The sequence below is a fragment of the Hemiscyllium ocellatum genome, chromosome 51 (assembly GCF_020745735.1).
Source record: "Hemiscyllium ocellatum isolate sHemOce1 chromosome 51, sHemOce1.pat.X.cur, whole genome shotgun sequence".
In the NCBI taxonomy this organism is placed as follows: domain Eukaryota; kingdom Metazoa; phylum Chordata; class Chondrichthyes; order Orectolobiformes; family Hemiscylliidae; genus Hemiscyllium; species Hemiscyllium ocellatum.
The window spans coordinates 4386874-4402300 of NC_083451.1; positions in this window are offsets into that span (position 1 = coordinate 4386874).

The following is a 15427-nucleotide window of genomic DNA, read 5'->3' on the forward strand; positions in this document are numbered from 1 at the left end:
GGACGGAGCACATTGGGCTGAGGAACACTGAATTGGCTAGGTGTGATAATTGTAATCCATATCAAGCATAACAATCTAGTATGATTCCTGCTTTCACAGTCCTGAGACTTCCCGCTGGCTGCAATTGATTTCAGATGCATTTGGATTTTTCAATGTTGTAATTTTTCAATACTTACTCCAGGTCATGGGTAGTGAGCCATAGCATGTGCATTTCCTGATCTCGCTCATCCATATGAGCCTAATGGAACAGAATTTGTTCCTTTCAGCAAGTTCTGCAGAAATTGAACATAGTTGAGAGGATGGTGTGTCACATCAGTTTTGCTGAGACCTCCTATAATGTTCCTAATGGGAAAAAATTGGACAAACTGATCTTGATCCAAGTAATTGTCACCTTTCTCCAACAATGCACTGGTGCAGACGTGGTCTGTATGCAAGTCACCCTGAACAATACTTTAGACAATGGGGTTGATTGAAGTTTTTGCTGTCAGGTCTAAAGCCATTGGAAGATTGATCTCTGCATTAGATTACATGCCTACACTATTTCTAACGTCTGGATTTGCACAAGCTGTTTGGAGGACTGGGTTCATTGACGGCCTATGTCTGTTGAACATTAACTCATTGTTGGAATCGATACATCACAGATTCATGTCAGCTGGATGTGAAGGTGGTTCAATTTCAGTTTCTGTGTTGAATAGATTGTCTCATTGAAGAACCTCGACTGTCCAGTGAATCATTACAGAATGGGGGATACTCTGGAGTTGAATCTCATGCACTGGTTGGAGAGTGTCTGTTTTTTGCATGATATTACTCAATATATATTAGATTGAGGGACTGGGCATTCAACTTACAATGTAATGCGTTGTGGTCATATGTGTTATTTGCACTTATTTCAAACGTCGAATAGGCTGTATTGTTTGCAACATGTCCTTCTTAGAACTGATGTTCATTTGAAGTGTTTTATTGCCTCGAACTTCCGTCGAATCCCGACACTGTGGAAGCAGGCTATTTGGACCAGCACATCCACAATGACCATCTGGAGGGTATTCCACTCAAACCCATTTCCCGACCCAATTTATCTGCGTTTCCCCAAATGCACCCCACCTACACATCCCTGAACACGATGAGAAATTAACCTAATCTGCACTCGTTGTGTTGTGGTAGGAGATTGGAGCACATAGAGAAAACCTATACAAACACAGGGAGAATGTGCAAACTCCACACAGACAGTCGCCCGAGGCTGGAATCGAATCTGGTCCCTTGTGCTGTGAGGCAGCAGTGCTTACCACTGAGGCACCATGCTGCATGAGGTAGAGATACTGAATGAGTTGATGTCAGAGAAGCAGATTCAGATTTTCAATTGAGTGTCTGTTTCTGTGTGTGCATATGGGAAGTGTTTGTTTTATGTGGTTGCAATTGTCTTGCACAGTGGTTAAAATTGCTGCCTCAGAGGACAAATTGCTGGAATGAACAAAACTTAACAAGCTTGGAGACAGTGTTTAAATATAGGTTTTTGAAATTGCAAATAATTCCAATCGTCCACACTAATTTTGAAGGCAGGCTGACTGTAAACATATTCATATCAAAGAGGAGACTTAAATGTACTTTATCACTCTGAGATATGAAGCAGGCATCAGTAATTTTGATGATAATGGTATTATTGTATAAAAATCGATTTAAAAAACTGCGGATGCTGCGAATAAGAAACAAGAAGCCCAGATGTTGCTGGAAAGGCTCAGCAGGTTTGGCAGCATTTGTGGAGAGAAATCAGGTTTAACATTTCTTGTCGACTGACGCTTCCTCAGAACTGTTGACTCCTACGTCACCTTATATGCAGAAGATATCTGAGGGATGGGGAAGGAGGCAGGAAATATAATCCGAAGAAAGAGAATGAATGCTGAACAAATTGAAATGGCCCAGGAATATGACTTGCAAATTTACAAATCTGCCTCACCAGGTCAATCAGGCAATTCTAATAGATATTGAAAATGTTCCTTGCTTTTGTGATTAATGATCATCAGGTCGTCCATGTACACCAGACAACCGAGTAATCCAGAAACAACTTCCTCGTTAAGTCTTTGAATTGTGACTGATGGGATTTTCATGCCAGATGGTATGTCTTTAAACTGGTATAGTCCATTGTATGCCACAATAGCCAAATTGTCTTCTCTCTTGAAGATGAAGGTACCTGACAGTACCCACTGAGTATGTCCAGATTGTGTTGCCGATAGAATGAAGACAGGGAGTATTGTGAAATAATTGTAGTTAGTCATTTAGGATTAAGGAAAATTCAGAGCAAGAAATGGAAGCATTTTATTGTTTTGGATTGTGCAAAGATGCCGTTGAATTTTTCTGTACGTTCATTATGTACCAAGAAAGCCACAGGTAGAAATAAAATCATAGTCTTTGATGTCAATTCCCACATTTCAATACCTTTTAGATTATAATATATTGTGTACGTCCCCGAACTAAAAACAAAAGTAGGAACCAATATTTCTTAATTGTAATGGGTGTGTCTACCAGGTTCCCAGAGAAAATTCCATGATGGAATGTCAGGGCATAAAGGTTGTGACGGAAATGCTTACTTTACATAGGAAGACTCAGTCAGAATAAAGGTTCAATTTTACTGCCGAATTATTGAAGGAGGTTATGGACAATTCAGGCATCAGTCACTTTACGTCAAGTGTGCACCATCCTGAATCTCAGTGATTATTTTAAAAATGGCAGCAGGCCATAAAGCTCACTTCAGCACTTATTGCCAGGATTACCAAAATGACCCTATTTATATTATATACCATGAGGGGCATGAATGGACTCCGTTTACACCACTCGAATTGGTATTCAGACAGAAGTAAGAGGGCATTTAAAATTAATTATGGAAAAGTTGACAGGTCCGAAGTCAGATAGCTTAAGGTTGGATTACATTTCTGAGGTGAGAGAAAGATGCAACAATGTCGATAAATTAGCTAGACAACATTGGACGGTGGCACAGCACTGCATGAAGCACGAAGCAGATAACAAATCTAAAATCCAGATGTTTGACGATGAAGATAAAGAATTTGTGCTGTTGGCAGTGGTAGGAGATACTTTCAGAGCAAGATTTAATTATCCCTATCAGATTCAGAAGAATTTAACTCAGATGAATTATCTGGTAAAGATAGCAGATAGGAAAAAAATCAAGGGTATTGTTTGAGCATGTTGGAATTGTACTATTGGAGTGAAAATGAATCAAAGAAGCAGGTATTGTTTCCTGCACTCAAAGTGAGTAATAAACTCGTGACGATTTGGATTTTGATGTGCCACAGAAAAATGTTGAAGGATGAAGAATTCATTAGGGAATTGGATAGGGTAGAGACCTATCTGTCCTAGTAGCAGAGAGCTATATTGAATGTTTTTTTTTAACGTGCTATGGGCACTTATGTCGAAATGGAAGAGGGAGGATTAATGCGATAGTAGATGAGGTGAACAAAGGGATAAAACAACACACGTACAGATTCAATATTTTGAAATAAACGCAGCTTCAGAAGGAAGTGGAAGTTCATAGAGATGAATTAAAGCAAATGTAGTTTACCATTCATTTTTACGAAATTTGGTGTTACTGAACTATTCTGTAGGTCAACGGTATGACTAAATTTGACTCAGAATTAATTACCAGACTGAAGATTTGTGTGGAGAAATCTGGACATGACGCGTTCATCACAAAGTTAGACTTCTTTTGTGATTTTTTTTGTCTAAGTAAGACAGAACAAAAAATGTTTCTGCTTTTGTGATCCCAAACAGGATATTTTAATTTAAAATAATGCCCTTTGAAATGAGAACTGCAACAACAACTTTTCAAAGTCTTATGAACTGACCTGTTGTAGAGTTGACCAATTGTGCTTGACTGAGTGATATTTAGCCGTTCAATGAAATATCACATGGAAAATGTGGTAAAGTTCTTTAAAAGACTATGGCAGGGGACGTTGATCATAAACTTGCAAAACCAGGAATTGTGAAGATGAAAATAGCATTCTTCGGGCACAGCAACGGAAGTGGGTGACAACACTGAGGAACATGAAGGTGAAGGCCATCCAGGAATTCCCAAAACCATTCTCAAATAAGGAAGCACTACAAGTTTTACAATCGAGCGCATTCTGTAGGAAGTTTGTTCCAAACATTACTGACACTTTTTAGTTCGTATATCGGGCGTCAATCTCCACTTCATAATAACGTGGATTTCGCTCCTGCATACATTACATCATCTGTGACATATTTAGCGTTGAACACAGCTGCAGCATCACTTTCGCGCCCTTATTAACAAAGGCAAGTATGCCATATACCTTCTTAACGAGGTCACCCACCTGTTCTGATCACAGACTTCTTATGCAGCACCATTCAAAGCAACGAGATTGACAATCTGGTAGGACAAGGGCTGGCTCACTTTGAAACACTACTCTCCACAATTTCCCCACCACGCCAATATCTAAATCTTCCGTTATTCTCTTGAATTGTTTCCTGTATTCTGATTTGGTCTATCTTTGCTTGCAGTTGGGTTGCTGGTTCATCATCATGCTTTGGTATACATGGTGAACTGTACCCTTATGCTGGACCAGATAGCCTTATATTGATCTGTATAGTAACTGCAGAAGAGAAGTTAGATTGATTCATGTGCTAATCCCTGTTTGTACTTGTCTAGGTTCTAATTAGCAAAATAGAAGGACTATATGAAATCCTCGGAGAAAATTGGCGATACTTGCTTAATTGACTGTCAAGGCTTTATACATAAGACTGAGTCGTTATTTATTTTGCACTTGAAGAAGATAATCTCATTTCAGACACACAAGAATGCAAACCCTCTCTCTCAGAACCACTGTTACACACACACAAGCGAATACACATGCACACATGTTTTCACACATACTCTCACACAAACGTTTTCAAACATTCGCATTGTATCAAATACACTAACTCAAAGTCACACACGCAGTCTCTCTCGTTCTGTCTCGCTGTCACACACAAATGTAGTCACATCTGTGTCAGACATGCAGTAAGACCCACTCACTCTCTCCCACATACAGTCACTGACACACACGAGGACCTCCTGCCTCGCATACATACGCTGGTCTTTATCCAGGAGTTCGTGTTTTCATTTTAATCATTATATGTTGACGGATCATGAATACTTAGCTAAAGCTACAGATCTTTAAATAATTCATTGCAGTTTCAGGCATCTGGTCTGTTCTCTGTGTGACAATTTTCTGAAGTAACGGGACTTTCATTTCCAATGTTTCTCCTTCGGAGGGGTAACGCTACAGTACTTTACTGAGGATTGTGGACTATCGTGGCTGTTCGGGCCATATGCACTGTCAGCAGAGTTTTCAAGTCTCTACCCTCGATCCTTTAAACATAGAACACAGAACATCGAACAATAGAGCACAGAACAGGCCCTTCGGCCCATGAAGTTGTGCCGAACATTTTTCCTAGCTTAAGCACCTATCCATGTACCAATCCAATTGCCGCTTAAAGGTCACCAATGATTTTGACTCTGCCACGCCCACAGGCAGCGCATTCCATGCCCCCACCACTCTCTGGGTAAAGAACCTACCCCTGACATCCCCCCATACCTTCCACCCTTCACCTTAAATTTATGTCCCCTTGTGACACTCTGTTATACCCGGGGAAAAAGTCTCGGACCGTCTATTCTATCTATTCCCCTGATCATCTTATAAACCTTTATCAAGTCACCCCTCATCCTTCGCTGTTCCAATGAGAAAAGGCCCAGCCCTCTCAACCTATCATCGTACGACCTATTCTTCATACCAGAAAACATCCTGGTAAATCTTCTCTGCACCCTCTCCAAAGTTTCCACATCTATCCTAAAGTGAGGCGACCAGAACTGCACACAGTACTCCGAATGTGGCCTTATGAAGGTCCTGTACAGCTGCAACATCACCTCACGACTCTTGAATTCAATCCCTCTGCTAATGAACACTAATACACGATAGGCCTTCTTAAAAGATCTATCCACCTGAGTGGCAACTTTCAAAGAGCTATGAACATAGATCCCTCTACTCCTCCACCTTACTAAGAACACTACCATTAACCATGTATTCCGCATTCTTATTTGTGCTTCCAAAATGGAGAACCTCACACTTGGCAGGGTTGAATTCCATCTGCCACTCCTCAGCCCAGCTCTGCATCATATCTAAGTCCTTTTGCAGCTGACAACAGCCCTCCTCACTATCCACAACTCCACCAATCTTCGTATCATCTGCAAATTTACTGACCAACTCTTCGACTTCCTCTTCCAAGTCATCAATAAAAATTATAAATAGCAGAGGACCCAGAACTGATCCCTGCAGAACTCCACTTGTAACTGGGCTCCAGGCTGAATATTTACCATCTACCACCACTCTCTGACTTCAACCGGTTTGCCAGTTCTCTATCCAACTGGCCAAATTTTCCACTTTCCCATGCCTCCTGACTTTCTGCATAAGCCTACCATGGGGAACCATATCAAATTCTTTACTAAAATACATGTACACTACATCCACTGATCTACCCTCATCCACATGCTTGGTCACCTCTTCCAAGAATACACTAAGACTTTTAAGGCAAGACCTACACCTGACAAATCTGGGCAGGCTGTCCCTAATCAAGCAGTGTCTTTCCAGATACACATCAATCCTATCCCTCAGTACCCTTTCTATTACTTTGCCTACCACCGATGTAAGACTTACTGGCCTGTAATTCCCGTGGTTATCCCTATTCCCTTTTTTGAACAGGGGCACAACATTCGCCACTCTCCAGTCCCCGCTACCATCCCCTGTTGACACTGAAGACAAAAAGATCATTGCCACCGGCTCTGCAATTTCTTCTCTTGCTTCCCCCATAATCCTAGGATATACCCCGTCAGGCCAGGGGGACTTGTCTATCCTCAAGTTTTTCAAAATTCCCAATACATCTTCCTTCCTAACAATATCTCCTCGAGCTTACCAGTCCGTTTCATACTCTCCTCTTCAACAATACGGTCAATCTCTGGGCTTATTAGTTGAAGGGACTTTCGCACAAATTGACAAAATGTTTAATTTGTACTCTGATTCCCAGAAAAGTGAGGGGCTTGTGGGAAATCACTGCAATATGAGGAAAAAAAAATAAAGGTATGTCTACATCATTTGAACCCAATGAATGCAAATATAACCTGATGCAAAATAGTTTAACAGGTGAAGCACATAAATTATATCCTTCACTCTCAGAAGAGTTTTTCGGTTCTGAAAACAGTGCAAAATATAATTACTTGTCAGTGAATGCCTCAAGGCATCGAGGGAAAGGAGGGTACCAGGACAAACCTACATCAATTCTAAACAGGTTAAGTAAACTAATTATGACAGGTGAATATTCGAAGCCAATGCAACACCAGAAGCTTTTCGACCTCTGGAAGAGGTTTACACTTTTGATGAAAATCTAATCTCACCACCTGGCAAAGTATGCAAAGCTGATGCATTTGTAAATGCTTAGCAGGAGAATAACCCCTGCTGGTTCTGAATTATTCTCTGAAACTAAATACTTTAGCTTGACCTCAAGCTCATAAATTGGAAACGAACCTGAATACATACATTGAATGGTTGTCAGCTGGCTTAACTGCAGTCCGAACAAAGGAACATTGTAGTTAGAAGAGGGAGTAGGCAATTCATTCCTCAGAGCTCGCTCTGCCATTTAATATTTTCAAGGCTGATCTTATCCTGATCTCAACTCCACTATCCTACCAAATGCCTATAGCCCTTTATGACACATTTAATCAGAAACACATCTATTTCTTTCTTAAATCTGTTGATTGATTCTGTCTCCACTTAACTCTGGGGCAGTAAGTTCCATATTCACAAATCCCTGAAACAAGTAGTTTCTCCACATCTCAGTGTTGAAGGTGCCTCCTCTAAATCTATCTCTATGACCTCATCACGAGGGGGAAAATCTGATCAACGTATCCAGCTTGTAAATGCCCTTTAGTATTTCAAATACCCCAATCAAATCGCCTCAATTTATTCTGAACTGGATGGAGTAAAAGCCTGAACTATTTAAACCCTCATCACATCACAGCCCTTTCATCCGTTGGAAAATAACCTGATGAACCTCCTCTGAACGGCATTCAATACCACCACATCCTTCTTCAAGCGAGGAAACCAAATATAGACATAAAAGTCCAAGTCTGGTCTCATTAAAGTCTTACAAATGCATTACCGCACTTCTTTAATTTTGTATTTTGTCCAATTCGCAATACGTGCCACGAATCCATTTTCAGATCATTTGTACTGATTGTAAACAATTGAGGTCTGTGAACTGAATCCTATGGCATACCGATAGCTTACAGTTCGCCAGCAAGAGAAGGGCCCATTTAACCAGACTTTGATTTCTCTCAGGAAATCAACCCTCTATCCCAGGAAATACTCCATGTTTAGCCGCCTGTGATCGAACGTTCTGCATCAGTCTTCTGTACAGAAGTTTGTCAAACACCTTGTGGAAGTCCAGGAATATTACATCCACCATTTCCACCTTGCTGCTGACATCCTCAAAGACCTCCAACTCTGTAAAGCGCAACATGCCCTTCATGAAAGCGTGCTTCACTGGTAAATTGATGTTTGCCTTTCCAAGTGTTCTGTTTATCAACTTTGTGATTGACTCCATCTACTACCTTATTACAGAGGTCAAACTACCTGTTCTTTATTTCAGCTATCTCCTTTATTGAAGAAGTATGTTACATTTGTAAATCTCTATCCATAAAAAGCTGTATAGAATCCAGTGAATTTTGGGAAATCATGGATTATGCCTCGACTATCTCTGCTGCGATCTGATTTTACATCCTAGGTAGAAGGTCATCAGGGCCTATCTGCCTTTAATCTTATCAACTTACTCCAAACAGTCTCCCTAGTTACAACAATTTCATCAAGTTCCACTGCAGCACCTGCAGATTTTGTGAATAAATTATGTTGTTCTACTGTGTAAGCTGGGACAAAGAATTGGTTTCGGACCTCTGTCATTTCTGAGTTTATCATTATTGACACCATTTTCTATATCTGGAGGTCCAATATTCGCTTCCACTATTGACTTCCTGTTCATACGCTTCTTGAGGCTTTTGATATCAGTGCTTATGTTTTCTGCTAACTTAGCTTCTCTTAGCTCTATTGATTCTGCTCTTAGTGAACCTTTGCTGAAGTTTGGAATACTCCCACTGCTCCTGAGCTTCACTAACCTTCATAGCATGAAATGTTTAATATTTAGGCTCTCGTTGACTTCCCGGATGATTTTGAAACATGTTACACTGCACCTCTTCCACAGCTTCATTTTGTCCCCAAGCTACTCCGACCAACTCCTGCCTCAGATCTGCATAACTGCCTTTTCCCAACCCGAAAACTTTCATATAGGACTCTGTCTTCACTCAAGTATGATGACTCACTCCCTCCAAGTGGATTGTAAACGAGAAGGTCATTTATCAATGTTTCATCATTGCATAATATCAAAGCAAAAAGTGCCAGTTCTCTGGTTGGCTCCGTAACATGTTGCTTTCGGAAATAGCACCTTACACTCTGAACAGTCCTTCGAGCATACACTAACCAAGTAAATTAATCCTATGAATACATATGTTTAAATCACTTATAACTGCCATTGCGCCTTTCTTACAAGCCCTCCTTTCTTACCTGGTTTATGTTATGCCTTGCTTCCTAAGTACTCTTCAGGATGCTGTAAATTATCCCTATCAAGGGGTAGGAGTACCTTGCTTTTTATATCCACACAGGCAGATCAACTATTTTTGTCCCTCATGTCAATATCAATTCTCGATACAACCTTGATTATATCCTTCATCAATAAAGCAACTCCCCACCGTTTCTTCTTGTCTATCATTTCAGAATGTTGAATACCCTAGGATATTTAACTGCCAGTCCTCATCCTCCTGTCAACATTTTTCTTTAATCCCGACGAGGTCGTATCTGGTTGTCTCTATTCGTCTCATCAGCACAAATTTCTCCTTCTGTGCTGCATAAACAAAACCCTGGGTAGTTACTGCTTGGATTACTGTGATTATATGTGGTCAGCACACCTTGCCTAGGACATTGCGAACTTGCAGGGAGTACAATATACATGTATTGGTCAAAAACTAGCCATCTAACTATTCACATCCAATGTGCTCATCCATTAGTCCACAGCCTTGGCATTGTAGGTGCATATCTGAATACTTCCTCAATGTTATGACGTTCAGACATCTTGCAAGGAGTATAGCACAGGTTGATGACGATGTTTCCTAAACTTCATGGATCAAGCTATTCCAGGAAAGCATATCGAAATTATATCCTGCTTCCCTGCGAATTTGAAAAGTTATGTTGTATAGATTTGCTGTAAAGTTTCAAGATATAATACTGAAAAGACTGGGAATTTAGAGATAGAACATTTTAGTGATTCTAGAACTAGGGAGCATGGTCTGAGATTTCTCACCAGACCATTCTGGGTGACGTTGAAAAGTGCATTTAAAAACAAAAGGTGGTAGGTGTTTGCAACTCAATTCCACAAATGGAAGTAGAATATAGAACATAGAAAAAAAATAGTGTAGAACAAGTCTTTTGGCCTCGATGTTGCGTCAACCTGTGAGCAAATCTAACATCCATCACAGAGAACAATCTATTCTGTCTCTGCCCCACACAATGATTTTTTTTACATCTCAATCATATCCCCTCACAATCTCCCCTGCTCTCAGATAAACAACATCAGTTTGACCAATCTGTCTTCAGGATTAAATCTCTCCAGACTGCACTACACCATTTCCAGTGCAATTATGTCATGTGTGTAAAGCGAATTTCAGACATGTGCACAATACTAAAACTATGGCATTAGCAACGGTTAAATACAGTTCCACCATTACATCCCTGCTCTTCGACTCTGGGCCTTGACTAATGTTTATCACTCTCCCATTTTTAAACCATCTGCGAACTTAATAATATCAGATCAGTATTTCAGGAAAAAGCGTCCTGATTTGAGTGGGAGCAGTGGCTGAGTAAAACCGAACCCGGAAGACTACAGCTAAGGTAGGACAGTTTGTTTTAAAATTACTTACCTGTAGCGGGCAGCGGTGTTTTTCTTCTCTCTCTCTTCACGGAAAGAGCGGGAGCAGCAGGGGAAGTGACGGCTACCAGAGGGGCAGCCGGGAAGAAAAACAGTGAGTATAAATACTCACACTTTGACACCAACGGTCATTTGAGTGGGAGCAGTGGCTGAGTAAAAACGAACCCGGAAGACTACAGCTAAGAAAGAGCGGGAGAAGCAGGGGAAGTGACGGCTACCAGAGGGGCAGCCGGGAAGGAAAACAGTGAGTATATTAATCAGGAAGGCGGCTTAACCCGAGATTCTACACCTGTAGTATCTCCCACCCACCCTCCTCCTCTAACCTCCTTAACTACACTGGTTTTTATTGAAGGTAAGGATTTTCTATTTCTTTACCAGTGACTGGTTAAAAATTTACTTTGTTTTTGTGTGTGTATATATATTAATTCTTCTTTATGGAAAGACTATAGCAGGGAGGTATCAGAAAGTATTCCAATTCAAATTTGTAAAGTAAATAAGTAACTAACTAACTAAGCAGAGATGGCTGGGCAGGTGATGTGCTGCGGCTGTATGATGTGGGAGCTGGCTGATCCCATTGTGAATGGCAGTGATCACATCTGCAGCAAGTGTTGATTGTTGGAAGAACTCCGGATCAGAGTTGATGATCTGGAATCTGAGCTTCAAACACAGCGGCACATCCGGGAGGGGGAGAGTTACCTGGACGCTTTGTTCCAGGAGGCAGTCACACCTGGTAGATTAAGTAATTCACATTCAGCTAGTGATCAGGCACATCAGAGTGTGACTGTAAGTGAGGCAGGTAGGGGGAACCTGAGTTCAGGAGTGGAGGAGCCTCGGCCCTTGACCTTGTCCAACAGGTACGAGATTCTTGCTCCCTGTTGGGATGAGGAAAAGGGCGTTGGACAGGATGAGCCAACTGACCAAGGCACCATGGTGTAGAAGGCCATTCAAGAGGGGGGAGCTAATAGACAAGTAGTGGTTATAGGGGATTCTATAATTAGGGGGACAGATAGTATCCTTTCCAAGCCGGATCGGTAGTCTCGCACGGGAACCCTTAAGTAGTAGCGATCATAATGTGGTAGAATTCAGTCTGCAGTTTGAAAGAGAAAAGGCAAAATCGGATGTAATGGTGTTACAGTTAAATAAAGGTAATTATGAGGGCATGAGAGAGGAACTGACAAAAATAGACTGGAAGCAGAGGCTAGCCGACAAGACAGTAGAGCAAAAATGGCAGGAGTTTGTGGGTATAATTGAGGACACTATACACAGGTTCATCCCCAAGAAAAGAAAGATTATCCGGGGAGGGATTAGACAACCATGACTGACAAAGGAAGTCAGGAAATGTATTAAAGAAAAAGAGAAATCCTATAAAGTGGCCAAGAGCAGTGGGAAATCAGAAGATTGGGAAGGCTACAAAAACAAACAGAGGATAACAAAGAGAGTAATAAGAAATGAGAGGATCAAATATGAAGGTAGGCTAGCCAGTAATATTAGAAATGATAGTAAAAGTTTATTTCAGTACATAAGAAACAAACGACAGGCAAAGGTAGACATTGGGCCACTTCAAACTGATGCAGGAAGCCTAGTGATGGGAAATAAGGAAATAGCAGGAGAACTTAACAAGTACTTTGCGTCAGTTTTCACAGTGGAAGACATGAGTAATATCCCAACAATTAAAGGGAGTCAGGGGGCTGAGTTGAGTACGGTTGCCATTACAAAAGAGATAGTGCTAGAAAAGTTAAAAAGTCTTAAAATTGATAAATCTCCAGGCCCCGATGTGATACACCCTAGAGTTCTGAGCGAGGTGGCTGAGGAAATAGCGGAGGCATTGGTTGAGATCTTTCAAGACTCACTGGAGTCAAGACAGGTCCCGGATGATTGGAAGATGGCTGTTGTAACCCCCTTGTTCAAGAAAGGATCAAGACAAAAGATGGGAAATTATAGACCAATTAACCTAACCTCAGTTGTGGTAAAATTCTAAAATCCATCATTAAGGATGAGGTTTCGAAATTCTTAGAAGAGCAGAGCCTGATTAGAACAAGTCAATATGGATTTAGTAAGGGGAGGTCATGCCTGACAAACCTGTTGGAATTCTTTGAAGAGGTGACAAGTAGGTTAGACAGGGAAACCCAGTGGATGTGGTCTATCTAGACTTTCAAAAGGCCTTTGATAAGGTGCCACGCGGGAAGCTGCTGAGCAAGGTGAGGGCCCATGGTGATCGAGGTAAGCTACTGGGATGGATTGAGAATTGGCTGTCTGACAGAAGGCAGAGAGTTGGGATAAAAGGTTCTTTTTCGGAATGGCAGCCGGTCACAATCGGTGTCCTGCAGGGTTCAGTGTTGGGGCCACAGCTGTTCGCATTATATATTAATGACTTGGATGAAGGGACTGGGGGCATTCTAGCGAAGTTTGCATATGATAGGAAGTTAAGTGGACAGGCAGGTATTACTGAGGAAGTGGGGAGGTTACAGAAGGATCTAGACAGTTTGGGAGAGTGGTCCAGGAAATGGCTGATGGAATTCAACTTGAGCAAATGCGAGGTCTTGCACTTTGGCAAAAAGAATAAAAGCATAGACTACTTTCTAAATGGTGAGAAAATTCGTGAAGCAAAAGCACAAAGGGATCTGGGAGTGCTAGTCGAGGATTCTCTTAAGGTAAACATGCAGGTTGAGTCCGTGATTCAGAAAGCGAATGCAATGTTGTCACTTATCTCAAGAGGTTTGGAATATAAAAGCAGCGATGTGCTACTGAGACTTTATAAAGCTCTCGTTAGGCCCCCTTTGGAGTACTGTGTCCAGTTTAGTTCCCCACACCTCAGGAACGACATACTGGCACTGGAACGTGTCCTGCAGAGATTCACACGGATGATCCCTGGAATGGTTGGCCTAGCATATGAGAAACGGCTGAGGATCATGGGATTGTATTCATTGGAGTTTAGAAGATTAAGGGGCGAATTAATAGACATACAAGATAATACATGGTTTGGGAAGGGTGGACGCTAGGAAAGTGTTTCGGTTAGGCGAGGAGACTAGGACCCGTGGACACAGCCTTAGAATTAGAGGGGGTCAATACAGAACAGAAATGCGGAGACATTTCTTCAGCCAGAGGGTGGTGGGCCTGTGGAATTCATTGCCACGGAGTGCAGTGGAGGCCGGGACGCTAAATGTCTTCAAGGCAGAGATTGATAGATTCTTGTTGTCTCGAGGAATTAAGGGCTACGGGGAGAACGCTGGCAAGTGGAGTTGAAATGCCCTTCAGCCATGATTGAATGGCGGAATGGACTCGATGGGCCGAATGGCCTTACTTCCAATCCTATGTCTTATGATCTTATGGTCTTATAACCATAATGCCTTTAGCTTTGTGGCAGCTGACAAGCGTGTGGAGGGGAGTGGGAGGGGGAGGCGTGGTAATCATTGGATCGCCAGAAACTCTGAACGACTCTGCATTAAAATACAACTTCCAAACTCAACCTCGGCGGTTTTGTTCCCCTCCTCAGTTGCTATTGGCTGTTGAATTTAGTTACAAAAATTATCTTCTCAGATGTGCACGATCCAGCCCGTGCCTTCTGAAAACAAGTCAAAGTAACGAGGACAGATGATTCCGAAACTGCATTGTGATTAACCCAAGGATCATCTCAGTCAATTCTGTGGACAGGACCAATGTACGACTTACACATTTTCTTCCCTCCCCCAGTTACATCCAAATACTTTACCTTGGCTGCCTGTGCGTGTGGATAACAGTTATTGTTGTAATTGTTAGTGTTGTATATCGATGGTTCAGGGCTGCTCAACTGTTGTGTGAAGCTACTTATTTGTAATATGTAGTGATCCTCGGCAAATGGAGGCTGGTTCTGAGGCCGATGGTATTGATATTAGAGAAAGGATTCACTGTATTAGAATTGTTTTCACTGGAATTCGGGCTAATGGGGGGAACACATACAGACTTACAAAATTCTAACAGGAGGAGATAGGATAAATGGTGGAAGTGTCCAGACCTAGGGGGTCACAGTCTGGGAATTCGAGGTCGATCATTTATTACGGAGATTAGAAGATGTTTCCTCACCCAGAAAGTGTTGAATCTTTGGAATTCATTCCCACAGGGGATAGTTGATGCTGAAACATTGGATGTATTCAAAAGGCGTATAGATATTCCTCTTGGAGCGAATGCGATCAAAGGTTTTGGGGATAAAGAAGGAATAGGCTATTTAGTTGGATGATCAGCCACGATCGTGATGAATAACGTTGTGGGTTTTAAGGGCCGAACGGCCTCCTCCTGCACCTATCCTTCATGTTTTGCGTCTAGATGTTTCCCCATTCCTTCTGCAGAATTTGATCCAGCTGACCGG